Here is a 17,659-nt window from a genome sequence, read left to right on the forward strand (position 1 = left end):
CAGTTGCTCTCAGTATCTGGTGATTTAGCCGTAGTAAAATCAGCATAAACAACTACCAGGGCCCCTAGGTAAGCTTCAGGAGGGAGGTCAGCCTTGGTTCTCAGTGCTGTACTATATTCTGGTTTTATTTACAGCAAAGATACTTTTTCCTGGACCAACCAAACTTTTCACCCCTGATCTGCAGAGGGTGGTATAACAGTGACCTTCTGGAGGGAAAAAGTCTCAGAAGCAGAGGCACTTTTTCCAGGTAAAGGAAAGGCAGAGACGAATATATGCAAAGAAGGTGTGAAATATGTACATGGGTGGGGGGTTATTACATGGACTTCTGCTCTGTTTAGATCTAAATTCTAAACATCTGGAGGTGAAGAGGTCACATCCCTTCTTGCAAGTGGAAACAAGCAGATCATGTCCCTAACAGGGCTCTCATGTGCACAAAGTCTTGCAAAACATGTGTGTTCTGTCTCCCCAGAAGCACCACCATTTGTAGTATGGACAACGAACTGGAAGGAAAGTGATGCCCTAGGAAAGGAGAAGAGGAAAGAGGAGGCAGAGAGAATTACCTCAAAGGAAGGAAAGAGTAAAGAGGTCAGTTAGGAGGGCAGGAGAGTCCCAGAGAATGAACCAAGGAGGCTCCTTACTTCCTTACCAACACAACCTTACCTGCAATAATTTAGCTCCTGCTTACCCAAGTTTGGCATTTCCCTCCAGAACCCAATGACGATCCCTTATTCTTTTCTCTCAATTCCACTTTCTCTCTCAAAGGCAGTAGCAAGAAAAGCTGCACTTTCAAAAGAAAGTGAACCTAAGTCCAGTCTGAGCCTGGATCCAGCCTGAGCAGTGCTAGCCACAAAGCTGATGTGGTGGATCCTGCATGGGGAGGAAGAAGACTTGGCTCAAGAGGAAAGGGTGCAGTGGGCACCTGTGTCTTGCTGACATTCTGTGTAACCCACTGGAAGCCTCCAGAGCAGCAGTGGCCCAAGACATTCCAGAGTGAAACAGCCAAAGTGTCCTCCTGACCTGAGATCGTTTCATAATTCCCTGGTCTGTGGAATGTCTGACCTGCAGAGTAGAGGGCACTGTCTCTCACCCCGCTGAGCTTTGAGATCAGATGAAATCAGGCATGTTCAGTATAGACAGATGAGTATTATCACTGTAGTGCAGAGAAATTAAAAAAATTCTAGGGATACACCATCATATGGTAAAGCACAATTGTTGGTAATTAGGTGACCAACTTACTTTCCATCTCTAAGTGAGTGGGTTGTAGAAGCCTGAATGCCACCTGCTTTCAAAGCCAAAGCTTTTTACCAGCCCTGCTTGGTTTTCCAATGGGAAATAAGTGGTTTCTTTGTCCTCTGAGGTGTAGATTCATGGTATCTTTTCTCTGTACCTACTCCCACACAACAGACTCCCAACTAGTTCTCTTATTTTTCTAAGAAAACTTTCTCAACCCCACCTAAAAGCACACAACAGAAAATGAATGCATAACAACAGCCCTTCTTTCTCTGTAGGTAGTAGTCAAAATATTGGTCTGGTGGACGAGGCTGTTCTTACTGTATTTCTTCTGAAAAGTATTTCTTCCATATATTTCTTTTTACCAGAGAAAAGCACCATTCTGTGAAAATGCCATATTCCTAAAAGAAGCTTGTATTTTTGAGACTGAGGAAAACATGTTTGATATGGGCAGGAGGGAGTTGTTTTGATGTTGACTAAGTAAAATGTTCATTTATAATCGTTTGGTGTTTTTTTTTTTTTAAGTGAGTCACAAAACTTATTCACAAATAATTGTAGCAGAGTGTTGTGTCCTGTGCAGGAAAAATAAAAGAGTAATAGAATTGCAGATTACTTTGCAAAATAAACACCAGAATTGAGTCATCCTGCACTTAGTTGCCACCTACTGTGGCAAAGCTGAGAGTTAACTTAAACAGCAGAATATTGACCATGGCAAAGGTCTGTGAGAGGAGATTTGTATTTTATAACAGAAAAGGATTTCTAAAATCACCAATTCTCAGAAAATGAAACACCAAAAAATCAATTAATTGGATTTGCTTCCAACCATTAGCTAATGGTTCCCTCTTTAAAGGGACTCAGATTCAAGCCACCATGAGGAATGCAAGAATTTCACAAAAGTTTTCTGTACACATGTTTATCAAACCACCTCCCACATACACACCAATATATCCCTAGTGTCTAGTTTTCTTGCCAAAGCGATGGCGCGGCAGTAGGGCATTTGCCTTGCATTCAGCTGACCCAGGACGGACCATGGTTCGATTCCCTAGCGTCCCATATGGCCCCCCAAGCCAGGAGTGATTTCTGAGTGCATAGCCTGAGTATCACTGGATGTGGCCAAAACAAGCAAACAAACAAAAAAAAGAGTAACTCTTTGTTTTTGTTTGTTTGTTTGGTTTGGTTTTTGGGCCACACCCGGTGACGCTCAGGGGTTACTCCTGGCTATGCACTCAGAAGTCGCTCCTGGCTTGGGGCACCATATGGGACATCGGGGAATCGAACCGCTGTCCATCCAAGGCTAGCGCAGGCAAGGTAGGCACCTTACCTCTAGCGCCACCGCCCGGCCCCAAGAGTAACTCTTTGTAGTGGGTGAGATTCTCAAGGAATTAGTGCAAGGCTTTGCGTGTGGAAGGCCCAAATTCAATCCTGATACTTCATAACATCAACGGATAACCAGAAGGAGTCCCTGAGCTCTGAGCTAGGAGTAGTCTCAAGCACCACTAAGTGTGACCCCAAAATAAAAAGAGTAACTGTTTTGCCAATTTTCTGCCACCAGCCCCAATCACAGTCCACAAAGTTCACTCAGTACCTCCCAGGTAGACATGACATAGACATCTGAGGTACAAACCTTGCCCAGATGGACAAATAACTAACCTTCATCACTGCCAGTCATTATTCCCTTTTCCTTCTGATGCATGACAGCCAAAATATACTCTGAGCCCCCTTCCCAGGCAACACAGACTTCCCTTTGAACCAGAACTCTCTCATGAGCTATAAGGAGAAGTCTGGGAAGGATTCTGGAGAAGGAATTCCCCCAAAATGAACTCCCCAACTAAAAGAAAAGCTTCAGCTCCCTATTTCTAGTCTTTGACTTGGATTGAAGTACCCACAGCAGCAACAGGCCACAGGGTACTGTTTAAGGAAACAGCACAAAGTCAACATGATAAGGATCTGGGTAGGAAAGAGGGAACGAAGTAGAACCTAGGAACATCAGTGAGTTATGACACAAACATAGATGTACTGAACTAGCATCTGAAGTGGCCTTTGAAATTTGTTCTAGTGGACTATTAGGTTTTGCCAGCAGCCTTTTCTGAGTTTGTTTGTTGCTGTTGTTTTTTAAAATTGGTTCCATAAATCTCATGCACAAGTGAAGGGAAGTATGTGGTCAATATTCCAGCCACATCTACCTCGTTCTAAGAAATATGATCTAAGTTCTTCGTGATCTGAGCAGAGTCAAACTTGATAGATCCATGGTTCAACTTACTTAGAGAACAACAGGTACTTGTTCATTCCCAGGGATAGACTATGCTCAGTTCAGTCCCCAAAGAAATAATATCTATTATTTTAGATACATATACTATCTATTATCTTAGATATTATTGAGCCAGAGCAAGGAAGACAACATCACATCTGAAAGATTCTGTGCCAGCTATCCAGTGGCATATGACTTCTTCAACAGTGCCCTATTACCAATAATGCAGTGGTCTCTGATAGAGCCAGAGATGAAAGAACAGTTCTAGGACCAGAGCAATAGCACAGTAGGTAGGGCACTTGCCTTGCATGTAGTCAGCCCGGGTTCAATCCCCATATCCCAGATAGTCTCCTGAGCCTGCCAGGAGTAATTTCAGAGTGCAGAGTCAAGAGTAACCCCTGAACCACTAGATGTGGCCTCAAAATAAAAGAAAGCACCCTAACAAAAAGAATCATTATATATATATATATATAATTTATATATATATAAGTTGTTGTACTTACAGCATTATCATTGACAAATATGAGCAAAGAGAAATTTACAGCAATGTGATTTCTTATAAAAATATCCCATACTTTTAATGGAATCATCTAGATTTAGCTACCATGAATGTGCCTTATTATCACTATGATTCTTCAGCACCCATTTCACTCTCCTGATCTAAGGCCTCATTCTCCATTTTGATTTTCCACCTTCTGGAGCAGATTCCAGAAGGGTGTGTTAGGCCACACCCTCCAGCTGACATCTGTCAGGGAGAAGCAGCTCTAGGGAAGATACTCTGGCTTTCCTGGTTTCTTGCTCCTGTTCAGCTGCCTCTCTGCAAACACGTCCCCTTTCTCCCAATCATGCCTTTCATTCTGGTTTCTCTAGTGTGTACTGAAAGAACCTTCTATTATGAGACCATGACCTGACATGCACCTCTGAACTACTTTCTGAACTGACTTATTCTTCAAAGACAGAAAGCATGGCCCTTTCTACTATGTCCCTTGTGGTAGCTAATACATATCTCGGAAAGCAAGTCTACTCAATCAATGATTATTGACTCGGGATGACATCATGGGCTTCTCACATCGACTGGGATTGTGCATATCCTGCTGTGGAGATAAAAGGTTCCCAGACAGGACCATTTTCATCAGAACAGTTGGCATCTCCACAGCTGTAATCACATAAAGTATGTAAAAAGCAGTCAGATAATTCTGCTTTTCATATGAACTAGGGTTGGCTTCATTAGTGTGACATTTTAGATAATAAGTAATAAGGAAACACATGATTTTTAGTTCCGGCACCTGTTTTAGTATTTGTAAATAAACCATTCCAAAGAATTAAGGCTTTCTAAAAATTGTGTGTCATGTGTACAAATTCTAGTTTTACAAAGAATAAAATATATGTAGGGCCCGGAGAGATAGCACAGCGGCGTTTGCCTTGCAAGCAGCCGATACGAGACCAAAGGTGGTTGGTTCAAATCCCAGTGTCCCATATGGTCCCCCGTGCCTGCCAGGAGCTATTTCTGAGCAGACAGCCAAGAGTAACCCCTGAGCACTGCTGGGTGTGACCCAAAAACCAAAATAAAAAAAAAATATATATATATATATATAACCTTGTATGTGTGTATGTAAGACCATTTATCTTTTTTTACAAATAATAAAATATATGTATACATGTGTATGAAAGTCCACATATATGTTACATTGAGATTTGAGTGTCAAATTTTGGTTTTACAAAGAACAAAATATATGTAATTTTATACATATGTATGTAAGTCCATATATATGTTTCATTGAAAATATTTTCATTTGATTGTCAAATGGTTCATTTTTCTAACCATTCCAGTATTGTTGGTTGTTTGTCATTGGTTGTTTTGTTGTTGATGTTATTGTTTTTAACCATCACTGAATTCTTTACCTTCATTATAAAATGTGTGTGTTTGCTAGAAATTTAATTTAAACTTTGAGTCAAGATAAAATTGTGTTGAGCAGGCAGGGAATCCCCAATCCTTTTGTGACAATCTAGTTCCCACTGGATGTTAGAGCCAGCTACCACATCTCCCCTGTTCCTCCTACTGCTCAGTTGATCTCTCTCCCTTTATAGTCTGAGGCTCTAAAGGCCTTGGACATCCCACAAAACTCCTGCAGTTATATCTAAAGCTGGCAAAGTTTTGCTTTTTATTTCTTTCATCAAATTTCCAAAAGGAGTTCATGGCCCAGAAAGGGTTAGGAGTCACTTCTCTAGAGAATTTTTCAGAGAATTGGGATATGGCTGATGGTTAAGATCAGATCATTCTACTAATAGCCCTCCTTGTTCCCTGAAAATGTCTGTTTTCTTGGAGTAGCTTTCTTGCATCCAGAAGGCAACCAAAAACTTTCTGACTCATATTATATCAAGGATCAAGCTCATCAAATAGCTTCCCAAAGTGCACAGGTGCAGTGGGGTGGGGTGGGGGGAACAGGAAGAATGATCTCCAAGAACTACTAAAAGCTGTTTTCTTTTCTCTAAAATGATATAAGGGAAGATGTTATCATATTCAGGTAAAGGAAAGGAGAAACTTTGGGGATTACCATTTAAAGGGGGCAGATTCAAGAAGGAAAAACAAGTTGAATCAAAAAGAAAGTAACTGTCTATAGAAGTTGGAGAATTTGGAGGCACTTTTTTTTTGTATATTTTGGAGGATATACCTGGCAGTGATCATAGATTTACTCCTGGCTATGCACTCAGAAATTACTCCTAGCAGGCTTAGGGAAGCATGTGCAATGCTGGAGATTGAACCCAGGTCAGCTACTTGCAAGACAAATGCCCTACCTGCTGTGTTATTGCTCCAAACCTTGGTGTCACCTTTTAAGGAGACACCAGATACAAGACAGCAGACATTGTCTTTCCTCTCATAGCTTCTTCCTCTATCCTTGGCTTTTCTTCACAGAGTAGCCCCCATTCCAAGATTACGCAGCAGATGGCCAAAGGGTTATTCCCATCATGTAGATTAAACCAACAATTAATTGAAGCTACTTTCTATAGACAAAATCAACAGAAAATATGGGTGATCCCTTGAATGAAACTTCTTTGCTAGTAAAGATTGACATCAATCAAGAGTGCTATGATTTTTCTTGATTTTTAGTTAATGGTAAGAAAGATGAAGAAGGCATCTCTCTACCTTTCAAGAAAGCATCTAGTTCTTTCCTCTTCTAAGACTCATGGTTTTTGTAAAATCAATTCCTTTCCTTTTTTGGGGGGGAGGGGTTGGGCCACACCCAGTGATGCTCACAGGTTACTCCTGGCTATGTGCTCAGAAATTGCTGCTGGCTTGGAGGACCATATGGGATGGTGGGGGATAGAACTGTGGTCCGTCCCAGGTCAGCCGCATGCAAGGCAAATCCTACCACTACGCCACTGCTCCGATCCTCATAAAATTAATTTCTATTATTCCTACTTCATTTCATATCTTATCACCCTTACCACCAAATGGTATAATAAAACCCCAATAACTGCTTTGCACGGTTATTAAGTAATAGCTATTAATTCAAAAGATCTCTAAACTCTAGTTTAAAATCTAAAACAGAGAATCTATAGGAGAAGTGATATAAGGAAAAGATTAAATTCATCAACAGCTACCCATCAAGTAAGAACCATCAAAATAGAGAGTTTTTTAAAGGTCACATCTGCCCTTGAGAACAGGGGATGGGTTGCAAAATATCTCCATACCTCACTTCTAGAACTAATATTATCTCTGTAACCCTCCTCCACTTTAGTTGGTGCTTTTAAAATGTGGAATAAGGGGCCTGGAGTGATAGCGCAGTGTTAGGGCTTTTGCTTTGCAGGCAGCTGACCAAGGATGGACCTCGGTTCCATCCCGACATCCCATATGGTTCCCCAAGCCAGGAGCTATTTCTGAATGCATAGCCAGGAGTAACCCCTGAGTGTCACTGGGTGTGGCCCAAAAATTTAAAAAAATGTGGAATAAGTAAAACACAGGAACATCAAAGCCACCAATATTTATGGGAAATAGAGAACAATGGAGTTGTTGGTCCAATTCTCAATAGCCAATCAAGCCTAGCTTAGCCATAGAGAACCTGAGACAAAAGATTCTTGGTGCTTTCAGTCCTGCAGATTTTCAGAAAGATTGATTTCTGAGTGTTGTCTTTCTAACTATTGCTAAATAGTCTATTTTATTCATATCTACTAGATAAAGCCTATTACTAGATTTTGATGTTACATAATTGACAGGCTATTAGATTGTTATTAGATATTAATAAATATTATTGTACATTGGGTATATTATTAGATTTTATATAATGTATCACCATTATATTATTAGACAACTATTATTAGTGTATATAATATGCATGCATTTAAATTTATTCAAAATGTGTATTTTTATATAGCATATGTATACTATAGGTGTAGCTATAAGTGAGCATTTAATTTGTATTCTGTATAATAAAATACATGGCATATATATAGACACACATATCTAAGACTGTATTATTTCTATATAGCAATTGATTGGTGATTCAAACTACTGCTGAGGGGCTGGAGATATAGTACAGTAGTTAGGGCACTTGCATTGCATGTGGCCAACATGGGTTTGATCCCCAGCACATTTCTTGACTCAGTTTCCATCTTTAGAAGGTCCCTATAAAATTTCTACATGGAGAGGCCAGAGCAGTGGTGCAAGTGGTAGGGTGTTTGCCTTGCATGCGGCTGACCTAAGACAAACAGTGGTTCGATTCCCCAGCATCCCATATGGTCCTCCAAGCCAGGAGCGATTTCTAAGTGCACAGCCAGGAGTAACCCCTGAGTGTCACCAGGTGTGACCAAAAAAGAAGAAAAAATTCTATGTAGAAGTCCTTTGAAGCCAGTGGAAGCTCTAAACTAAGTTCTGAGGTGGCAATGAAAATGGGGTGAAACTATTTCCCCTAAAGGAAAAGAGGGGTGCTCCCTGAGAGATGAAATATTCAGAGTACCAGTCAGGCCCACTGGGTAAAGCTAGTTACTCATAAGAACTCCTAATAGTGATTTACAAAATCTAATATTGCACTGAAATGTTGGTTTGGTTACCCGATTCCATGACAAAGCAATGATTTCAGAGCAGCAGCTTCAACTCATGATACACATCATTAAGAATTTGAGATGATCTGGTCCATAGAGATAGTAGAAGGACTCAGATACTGGATTCACATTTAGCTTTAGATAGTTTGACACTTCAAGGTACCCAAGCACTCCAGCAGTGACTAAGTACAGAGCTGAAAGTCATCCCCAGACACTGCTGGGTATGCTCCACACATAGTACCTACCCCAAAGAAGAAAGAAATTAAGAGTATGGATTAATGAATGGTATAAAATATCCCACCCTCTCATGAATCTGCTAGCGGAATAAAACATAATTGCTGTGGACTAGCATCTCTGTACAAGAATTTGCCAGAATGTACTGAATCATGTCTTTTCTGGAATCGGGCTGTCCACTGAATCAACTCAAGGCTGCAGACATCAGCAAAAGGCACTACAACTACAGAGGAAAGCTGAGTGGGGATAACAAACACACAGCAGCACCTTGGAGAGAGGAGACAACTTTTAAAAAGCTTGGACAAAAAAGTGGAGTGATAGGACAACAGGTAGGACATTTGCCTTGCACACAGCCAACTTGGGTTCAATCTTAGACATATCATATGGTTCCCCCAAGCACCATGAACAGTAATTCCTGAGTGCACAGCCAGGAGTAACTCCTCAGCATCACTGGGTATGTCCCCCAAAACAGACCAAAAAATAAAATAAAAGGATATACAGGGATACTTAGGGTTGGATCAGCAGTACAAGAGCCCACTGGCTGGAGAGATGTTGCTCTTTCCATCCCAGTATGCCACGCACTCAAGCACTTTGGCACCAGTCCTGTAGTTCTGTTGTCTAGGATTCTAGTGCCAGAGGTGTGATCTGACACATAACCAGGTGTGTGCAGCACTATGGCCAGAGTGTGCCCCCCAAGATGAGTCTCACAACTCTTGGCAACAACACCACCAAGAGATGCCTGGTTATTACAACAATAAACAGAAGGGAAAGGAATGTAGTTGGGTGAGGGAAATAGCCATAATCAAAGGTATTCAAGAAACACTTAAAAAATATGGAGAAAAGAAATTACTAAGACATCTCCCAGAAGCATACCGTTGTGCAATTATTCAAGTTTCTGCTAGACAGGAAGTTTGAAAAAGAAGACTAGCAATGAGATTAGTTGAAATCAGTGACTGTGTAGCTAAAAATTCGCCTTCTTAATTTATCAACAGATTTAGTGAAAAATTAGAGCTATCTTCCAGTGTGACGCTGATCTGTCCACCAACTTTTTCACACCCATGTGATTCCCTAATTATGACCTTCAGCCAATATCTAATACTAATCTCAAGGCTGGTGGGATGAAGAAAACATCTCTGGTTATTAGATTTTTGACAGAAAAGAAAGCCTGGCAGAACCTGTGCTTTGAGTCCTTTCAATGCTAAAGTAAGAAGCTATTATAGAGCATTTTTATACTACTGCAATCAAGACCAGTATAACTGATAGGAACTGTAGTGCGCATTTAGTGCAACCCACTATTTTGCATCTGAAAAGGTTAGTGGGACCCAAAGAAGAAGGTTAGTTGTTCTGTGATGTGGTACAGAGAGGGACCTAGAAAAGAGAAAGAGAATAAGAGGGCTGTGGCTGGGGAGTACTGGGAGTAGGTGGGATGGGAGAAGAAGATCAAAGGAGATCAATTTGCAGTTATAAAATCAATCAATCATAAAACTGCAGCATGCTGCCTGGGGCTGCCAGGCAATCATATATTGCACGATTATAATAAAGTATCGTATTGCAACTTGGAAAAACTGCTAAGAAGGGATTGGACAGACACTGACTGGGGAGACCCTTCTGCGTTGACACAAATGTCAAATCATCATGCTGTGCACCTGAAACTAATAAAATGTCTGTACGTCGATTATGCTCCAATAAAGGAAGAAGAGAAAGATGAAAAACACATCCTTGAAACAGTTTAGAAGTCATCCTCCTCAGCACCGCTGTTAGAGCCATGACCTAGAGACCCCAAATTGACAGGCTGGCTGTTCTGACCCAGAGAATAAACAACAACTAGTCTCTTACTCTCTCTCTTTCTCTCTCTCCACACACACACACACACACACACACACACACACACACACACACACACACACACACACATACATACAGAAAGAGACAGAGAGACCAGAGAGACAGAGAGAGAGAGAAAAGAGATGGGATAACCCAGCAGGGCTCCAGGACCCTGGAACAGATGGAAAGAACCTGGGTCATTTGGGAGGGTGAGGCGAGGAGAACCAGGCCCCTTTGATGAAAGGGTCTAAAACCCAGTCCTGACACAGCAAATCAAAACAGATAGGTTGTTTTGCTTGTCTGTCACTACTGACATTCTTGTCTCTTACATCACTGTACCCCAGAAGTGAAACAGAGAAAGATCTGAATTAGAGGAAATCATGGAGGTTAGAGTTAACATCTGCACAGCATGTTATGTTCCCTGAAAGAAATGTGCCGCATCGAGCGAATTAATATTCCTCCTTTGAAGTGCCCCTTGGCATTCATGCCTTCCTCTCCAGGAAACACTATATCTCATCGTTTTCACCACCTTAAACCCCTTGAAAAGGAACCTGCACCCCTTCTCTCTTCCCCCCTAAACTCTTACCTTTCCATACATGAGAAAGCACTTATTGTGGGAAGTAAGAAACGTCACAAGGGGATCAGAATGGTACAAAATCAAAAGATGGGAACTATCAGACTGCCAAAATGAGGTTCAAAGAAAATGGAACATGAACAGGCAAGTATGAAAGGCCTCTTGTCCCAGATCAGCAGAATATAAGAATTGCCAAGGAAAATGCTCCAGAGAGCCTGTCTTCCTGTTTTCGAAGCCTGAAGTTGTCAGATGAGATAAGAGCCCAGCCAAGAACAAGGAAGAAAGAATCAGTGCAGAGCAGTGCATGGGTAGTGGGTATGAAGATTGGCATAAGAAACGGGACCCACTGCTGGGCAGGATGTGTTGAGACACTGAAAGGGTTAATGAGATGCCCGTCTATACAAAGAGTCTCAGGACTCCATGGCTCTGAGTGGGTCTTGTCCAAGCTGCAATTGTACCAACTTCCATTCATTTATTACCTTTTCTACCCCCATGAGACCAGCATCCCCAGTAGTGAGAGTTTCCTCTAGTCTTGCTCACAACAGTATCTCCCCTTCCCAATCTAACACAAACACCCCAGTAGGACATGTGCTCAATGGCAAGTCGAATTTAGGTCCAATGTGAGGTTGGGTGGTGGATGCTCCATGGAGTTTGATATGAAAGGTATAAAGGATGTTATCCAAATGTGTCTTCCCAACACCAGGACTCCAAGCTTGGAAGGAAGTTGGTTTCAAGGAGTCAAGGACACACTAATAAAATATAACTGCTACCCAAGAGGGGTGTGGCCTTAGGTAAGTAACACCTTGCTTTGGTTTGATGACAGATAACCTAGAAAAAAAAAAAAACAGCCTCCAGAAATAGATGGAGTGAGGAGTTAGAGATAGGTGCAAGGGGAAGGCAGATGAAGAAGCTTCTGGGGGGTTACATATTCCAGCATCCAGGCCCATTTATCTCCCTTGACTCCATAGAGATAGGTCAGTATTATACCCCCCAAGAAAACTTTTAAAGGAAAAGAAAATTATGTCATTTTTCTCCCTCACTGCACTCCTATCATATTTTCATGTTACCACTGATGTGTGGAAGAATTGAGAAAAGAATCAACAGGGGCCAGAGAGATAGTACAACAGGTAGGGTGATTGCCTTGCACACAGCCAATCCAGGTTTGGTCCCTGGCATCCTATATGATCCTCCTGAGCACCATCAGGAACAATTCCTAAATGCAGAGCTGAGCATTGCCAGGTGTGTTGTCCCCAACCCCCCAAAAATAAAAGAATCAAAATTGATGGCAATATAAAGACACCAAGTCTAAGAATTGTTCTATTCAATTGTGATCATTTCCATTTCCATCATCTCTCATCTATGTGGTACTCAGAAATGACCCGCACTCCATTCTGCAACCCTAAGGGCCCCAAATCACTATAAACTTTTCAGCATTATGACAGACAGAAAGTTAATTATACCAACAACTTAGTGTAGAGAGAGAATGTTTCATGTTGATTTTGAGTGGTCTTTTCAGGATTCCCCCCCACGGGCTTTCTTAAAACTGACATCCAGGGGCCTGAAAGTAGGTCAATGAGGAAAAGCAGTAGGTGGAGGTGGAAATTGGGATAATAATCCAGAGGTTCAGTCTTTGCTTGTTTGAGCCACAAGAGCTCCCCTTAGTTCTTTGATGGTGTTTCTCCAATAAGATCCATTTGAAGAAGCAGTTATGAAACTTTAAGTACTATTCTAGATTTCTTAAGACAACAGCAACTTTTCTTCAAATTATAAAATAATAGTATGTCACTCCATATCAGAGAGAGATTTAGAGAGAGAGAATTCAATGGGGTGGAGTATGTATTTTGCATACAAGAGGGCCAGGTTTGATCCTGTACAACACATGGTCCCCAGAGTACTACCAGTTTAGCACAGAGCTAAACATAGACCCTGAGAATTGAGATATGGCCAGATATGGCCTGGGGTGGAGAATGGGCTAACCAGTAAAAAAAAATCACTTTTAACAACATATAACAGTAAAGAAATTCATCAGAGCTGTGTTAAAGTTCGGAGTTTCCCCAGTTGACTAAGACCTGGTGCTCCCAAAGGTTTGCTTCTAAATCAGGGCTTTGGATCTTAGTATAGAAGAGTGACTAGAAAGTTCACTTTCCCATCTAGAATTAGTCTATACTGGTGCCTAGGCAGCCCCACAAGGATGGGCACTGTTCCTAAAAACATGAGAAGTCAAGTTTCCTCTTGCTTCTTGCTGAGTGGGTTGGAAGAAACACCTACCCAAGGAAACTGGCACTCTTTGAAATTTACCCTGGAAGACGTCATGAGAGGGGAACTAATGCCAATGCAATAGCTACCCTGCTCTGTCTTGACCACAATGTTCCAGGGCCACCCACTTCCTCTACCAACAGAGATTGGCCAGGTGGGCACACTCAGATTACTGTGAGCCAGATATTATATCAGAGCCATCCTCTAACACCATTCTGAAAAGCTGACCATTGCTTTGATGGCTTTTTTTTCCAATACTGCAAACCATTTTATGAAGTTCATCTGTCATCTAAAAAAGATTCCCCCTCTCCTAAAGATGTGAGAGAAAGAACAGAAGGTAAGGTACTTACCTTGCATACTACTGACCCAAAGTTGATCTCAAAACCCCACCCATATGGTTGGGGAGTGACCCCTAAGCATCTCTAGATTTTGCTCAATTCCCCTCCTCCAGCAAAAAAAATAGAAGAAAGGATTCAAAAGTAGGCAAAATATAAACTGCTGAGTATGTTTGTAATCTTTACAAAAAGAAAGAGCTGGAGCAAGAAAAGAGAGAGGTACAGGAAAAGATAACGGTTTCAAGTATAAATAATGATCTAGAGGAGAATGAAATAAATTTTTGTTTCCCTTTTGTCTTGGCTCATTTGGTAAGCTAATGAGCCGTAAGAAAAGAATTAGTTTTAAGCAAACAATTCTAAGAGATTTCAGAAATTCTAAACTTAGACTTTTGAACAGATTTGGCTCGTTTTGCATCACAAATTACCAAAACAAGTAAGTATTAAGTCAATTTTCCATCAAAGAATTCTGTTTATCTGCTCATAATTCTTGATTCAGACTTTAGCTCAAACTCTGAGGATATGTTCTATTTGATTATATTTTTTCTACAGACTCAAACCATGTAGAATGCTATAAATAAAATCAACTGCCATCAATTAATTTTGCATAAGGATAGCTATCCTCCCATGTCTTTGCAATTAATAAATAATTTTAGTTCTCATCTATAAAAAATAATAATAATGACTTCTTTTCAGGGTTGCTAAGGTTGTGATGAAAAACCCTTATCTACTATTGGTGTAAATATCATCTGGTATAGCCTTTATGAAAAGCAATATGAAAATATCTCCAAAATATAGAAATATATCTACTCAGAAATACCACTCCTTGGCCTCTATCTCCAAAACACAGAAACATTCATTCAAAAGAAACACAGCTATGTTCATTATACAATAGCCAAAACAACCCAAATTCTCAATTAAAAGTGACTGGATTAAGAAGTTATGATGATATATCTATATACATTTATAATTAAATGCAACTATGACAAAGAACAAAATCATGTAATTTGCAGCTGCATAGGTTGAACTAGAGTATGCCATACTGGTAAAGTCAGTCAGAAGGAAAGGGATAGATAGAGAATGATCTCTCCTATGTGAGATCTAAAGATACAAAATGAAGTAGCAGCAAAGATCCAAAAGACAATATAACAGGAGAACTTATCTGTACAGCTGAGACTGTGGGATGTAAGTGGGGGCTTAAAGGGCTTCGGGGTTCTTGGGGGAGGGAGTAGGTACACTGATGATTGGTGTGCTGCTAGAATTAAGGGCATGATAAGCCATTAATAACACTATTGTAAACCACAGAATCTCAATCAATAAAATATTAAATACAAATTATTAAAAATTTAAACTTTTAAAAAATATATGGTGACATCTGGGGCCAGAGCAATATAGTACAGTGGGTAGGGCATTTGTCTTGCATGCAACTAAGGCAGGTTCAATTCTCAGCATCCCATATGGTCCTTGGAGCACTGCCAGGAGTATATCCTGTGTGCAGAACCAGGAGTAAACTCTGAGCATTTCTGGGTATGGCCCCTAAACAACATAATAATAATAAGTTATTATTATTACAATTAATATATTAGTACTATATAATGACTATTATTATTATAACATCTTCCTAAAGTGACTTACACTCCATGTGAAATTCCTCCTGAACTGCAGCTATTCTGCAGCTATTCTCTGGTGAAGAAAGTCACCAGAGAATAGAAAAAGTGTGGATACTAGTGTCTTACCAATCCACTTTTCATTCCAAAATCAACTCCTTACCAGCTAAGTTTGCAAGGATGATTTATTTAAGCACTCAAAAAGCTGCATACTTTATCTAAATGGAGATAACAATCAATCCCTGTCTCACAGACAGTTTGAGAATAAATGAAATTATACACATAATACCATGTTCCTGGATCAAAGTGACAATGATAGTAAGCTAGAGAAATGACACACTGACACACCCAATTCCTCACAAAATTCAGTGCATAAAGCAGGTGGTCAACTGAAGTTCTTGAACTGAGTTGTACTTCCTGCTCATAATTGCTGCTCACTGGCCCGACCTGCTGCCCTGCGTCTTCTTTAATAAAGAAAACAACATTTAAGGCTAAGCGTTCAAAATATGGGTGCCTTCACCCAATTGCTGCTTGGCCTCCCCCACGGCACTATGTATGTGTTCCTGTACTTGCTCCAGTCCCATCGCCATTGGTGCTTGCTGCCTTCAGTGCTCACTAAGTAAGGGAGGATGGAATCAGTTTTGCACAGAATGCTGAGTCCCCTTTCTATTCACATCTCTAGAATCAGGCACATGGAGAGAAAACAGGACCCACAAGAAGGACCCTTTTACCACTACCTGCACCCAATTAGTTCACTTAAAAGGAGTGTTATGTCTTCTGAAGGAAGAAGTCAAGTAATGTGTATTCAGTTCTTTCTCAACCTCCAAAGCTCCACTCTACCCTCGCCCCCACCTCCAGAATGCAACAATAACCAATTTAACCCCACCCCACCCCTTCATATCTGCATCCCTGCTGTAAGTGAAACACAGTCAGGCAGGGGTAGGCAGGAGAGCCCTGTTTCCCCTGAACACCCTGTGAGCTCTGCCTGGGGAGAATTAAGTCATTATAAATTCTTTTGCACAAAACAAGGACATGTAATAAGCAGGGAACAAATATTTGATTGCTTGATTGGGTTCTATTTTCTAATGTACTCCAAGTACTTCTCCAGAATTATCTTATTAATCCTTACTTGATGGGGAGAAATGCATATTGGATGTGCATGGACTGGAGCCAAGTCCTGGCACCCTCCCTGCTGTGAATGAACAAGGGTGTTCTTGCCTACATTGCCGCAGCGCCTCTCTTTGGCCAGCACTCAAAGAAATTTTTTTCAGCTAATGGTTCAACACACAAAACTTAACATTCCACAGAAAACCAAAAGCTAACTGGCAACCACGTCTTGGTGGCATGGTTAACCAACAGTAAACTCAACTTGGAATTCCATCTTTAATGAACTGAATTGAGATGTGATCCCAAGTTAAAAAAAAGGGGGGGGGGGGACGAAGGAAACCACAACATCTTCTATGATCAGATAAAAGTGCATGAAAATAATCAGACATGGGAAGCAGAGCAGACTTCTTTCATTAAAAACAGCCACAAGAGGGGTTGTGTAGCTGTTGTATTGTGAGGCCCATGGATTTGATCCCTGGTACTGAAAACAATTAGAATAACTAAAGACTGACATTTTCTGTAGTATTAAGTAGAACCTCTTTCCTTCATAAATTTTTCTCCTTTTCAAATCAAGGATTTTCAGGGATAATAGTGATGATCAGTCTCCACAGTAGCATATTTTTATAAGTTTTCAAAATGCTTTCATACCTAACTTCCTATTTGATCTTTACTTTCAATCACTCTCAAGATAGGTAGACAAGAGAAGACAGACTGTCTAACACAGAGAAGCACAAGGAATTGGGATGACTGGTACCAGGTTATAACCAATGAAGAGAGGAGGCAGACTACAATCCAGTCTTCCTGCAAGGCCAAGCCACCTACCCTCATTCTCCTCAAAGTTGGTTTACTACAGGTCTGAACTAAGAGCACAGTGTAGCTGAGATCACATCCCAAAATAAAACACATTGCACTTCCTAAGAAGAAACTGGCTGTTCCTGCAGAAAACTTTCGAACCCCTAATCTTCGGCAGTGTGATTTGCCATATTGAAGGCAAGTTTCATCCAAAAGAGTTGTCTGGGAGCCAATGGGGGTGTTCTCATCTTTGCTCCTGCTGTCAGTGTGACAGATGAAAGAAATATGACTAGAGTGACAGGATGAAAACACAGCTCATGGCTGGTGTGAGATACACAGACAGGGTGTGAGCCCACATGTACTGCAGTTGGGTCAAGTTCACACCTCTGTTTTCCCCTACATATGCAGTGTGGAA

General features: G+C 40.9%; 1 protein-coding gene across 3 annotated transcripts in view; it reads right to left on the reverse strand.

Moving 5' to 3' along the window:
* NEBL (nebulette) overlaps positions 1-17,659 on the reverse strand; it is a 380,095-nt gene that overhangs the window by 211,695 nt on the left and 150,741 nt on the right. The gene's annotated exons all lie outside the window — the stretch shown is intronic.

The sequence above is a fragment of the Suncus etruscus genome, chromosome 7 (genome assembly GCF_024139225.1).
Source record: "Suncus etruscus isolate mSunEtr1 chromosome 7, mSunEtr1.pri.cur, whole genome shotgun sequence".
Taxonomy (NCBI): domain Eukaryota; kingdom Metazoa; phylum Chordata; class Mammalia; order Eulipotyphla; family Soricidae; genus Suncus; species Suncus etruscus.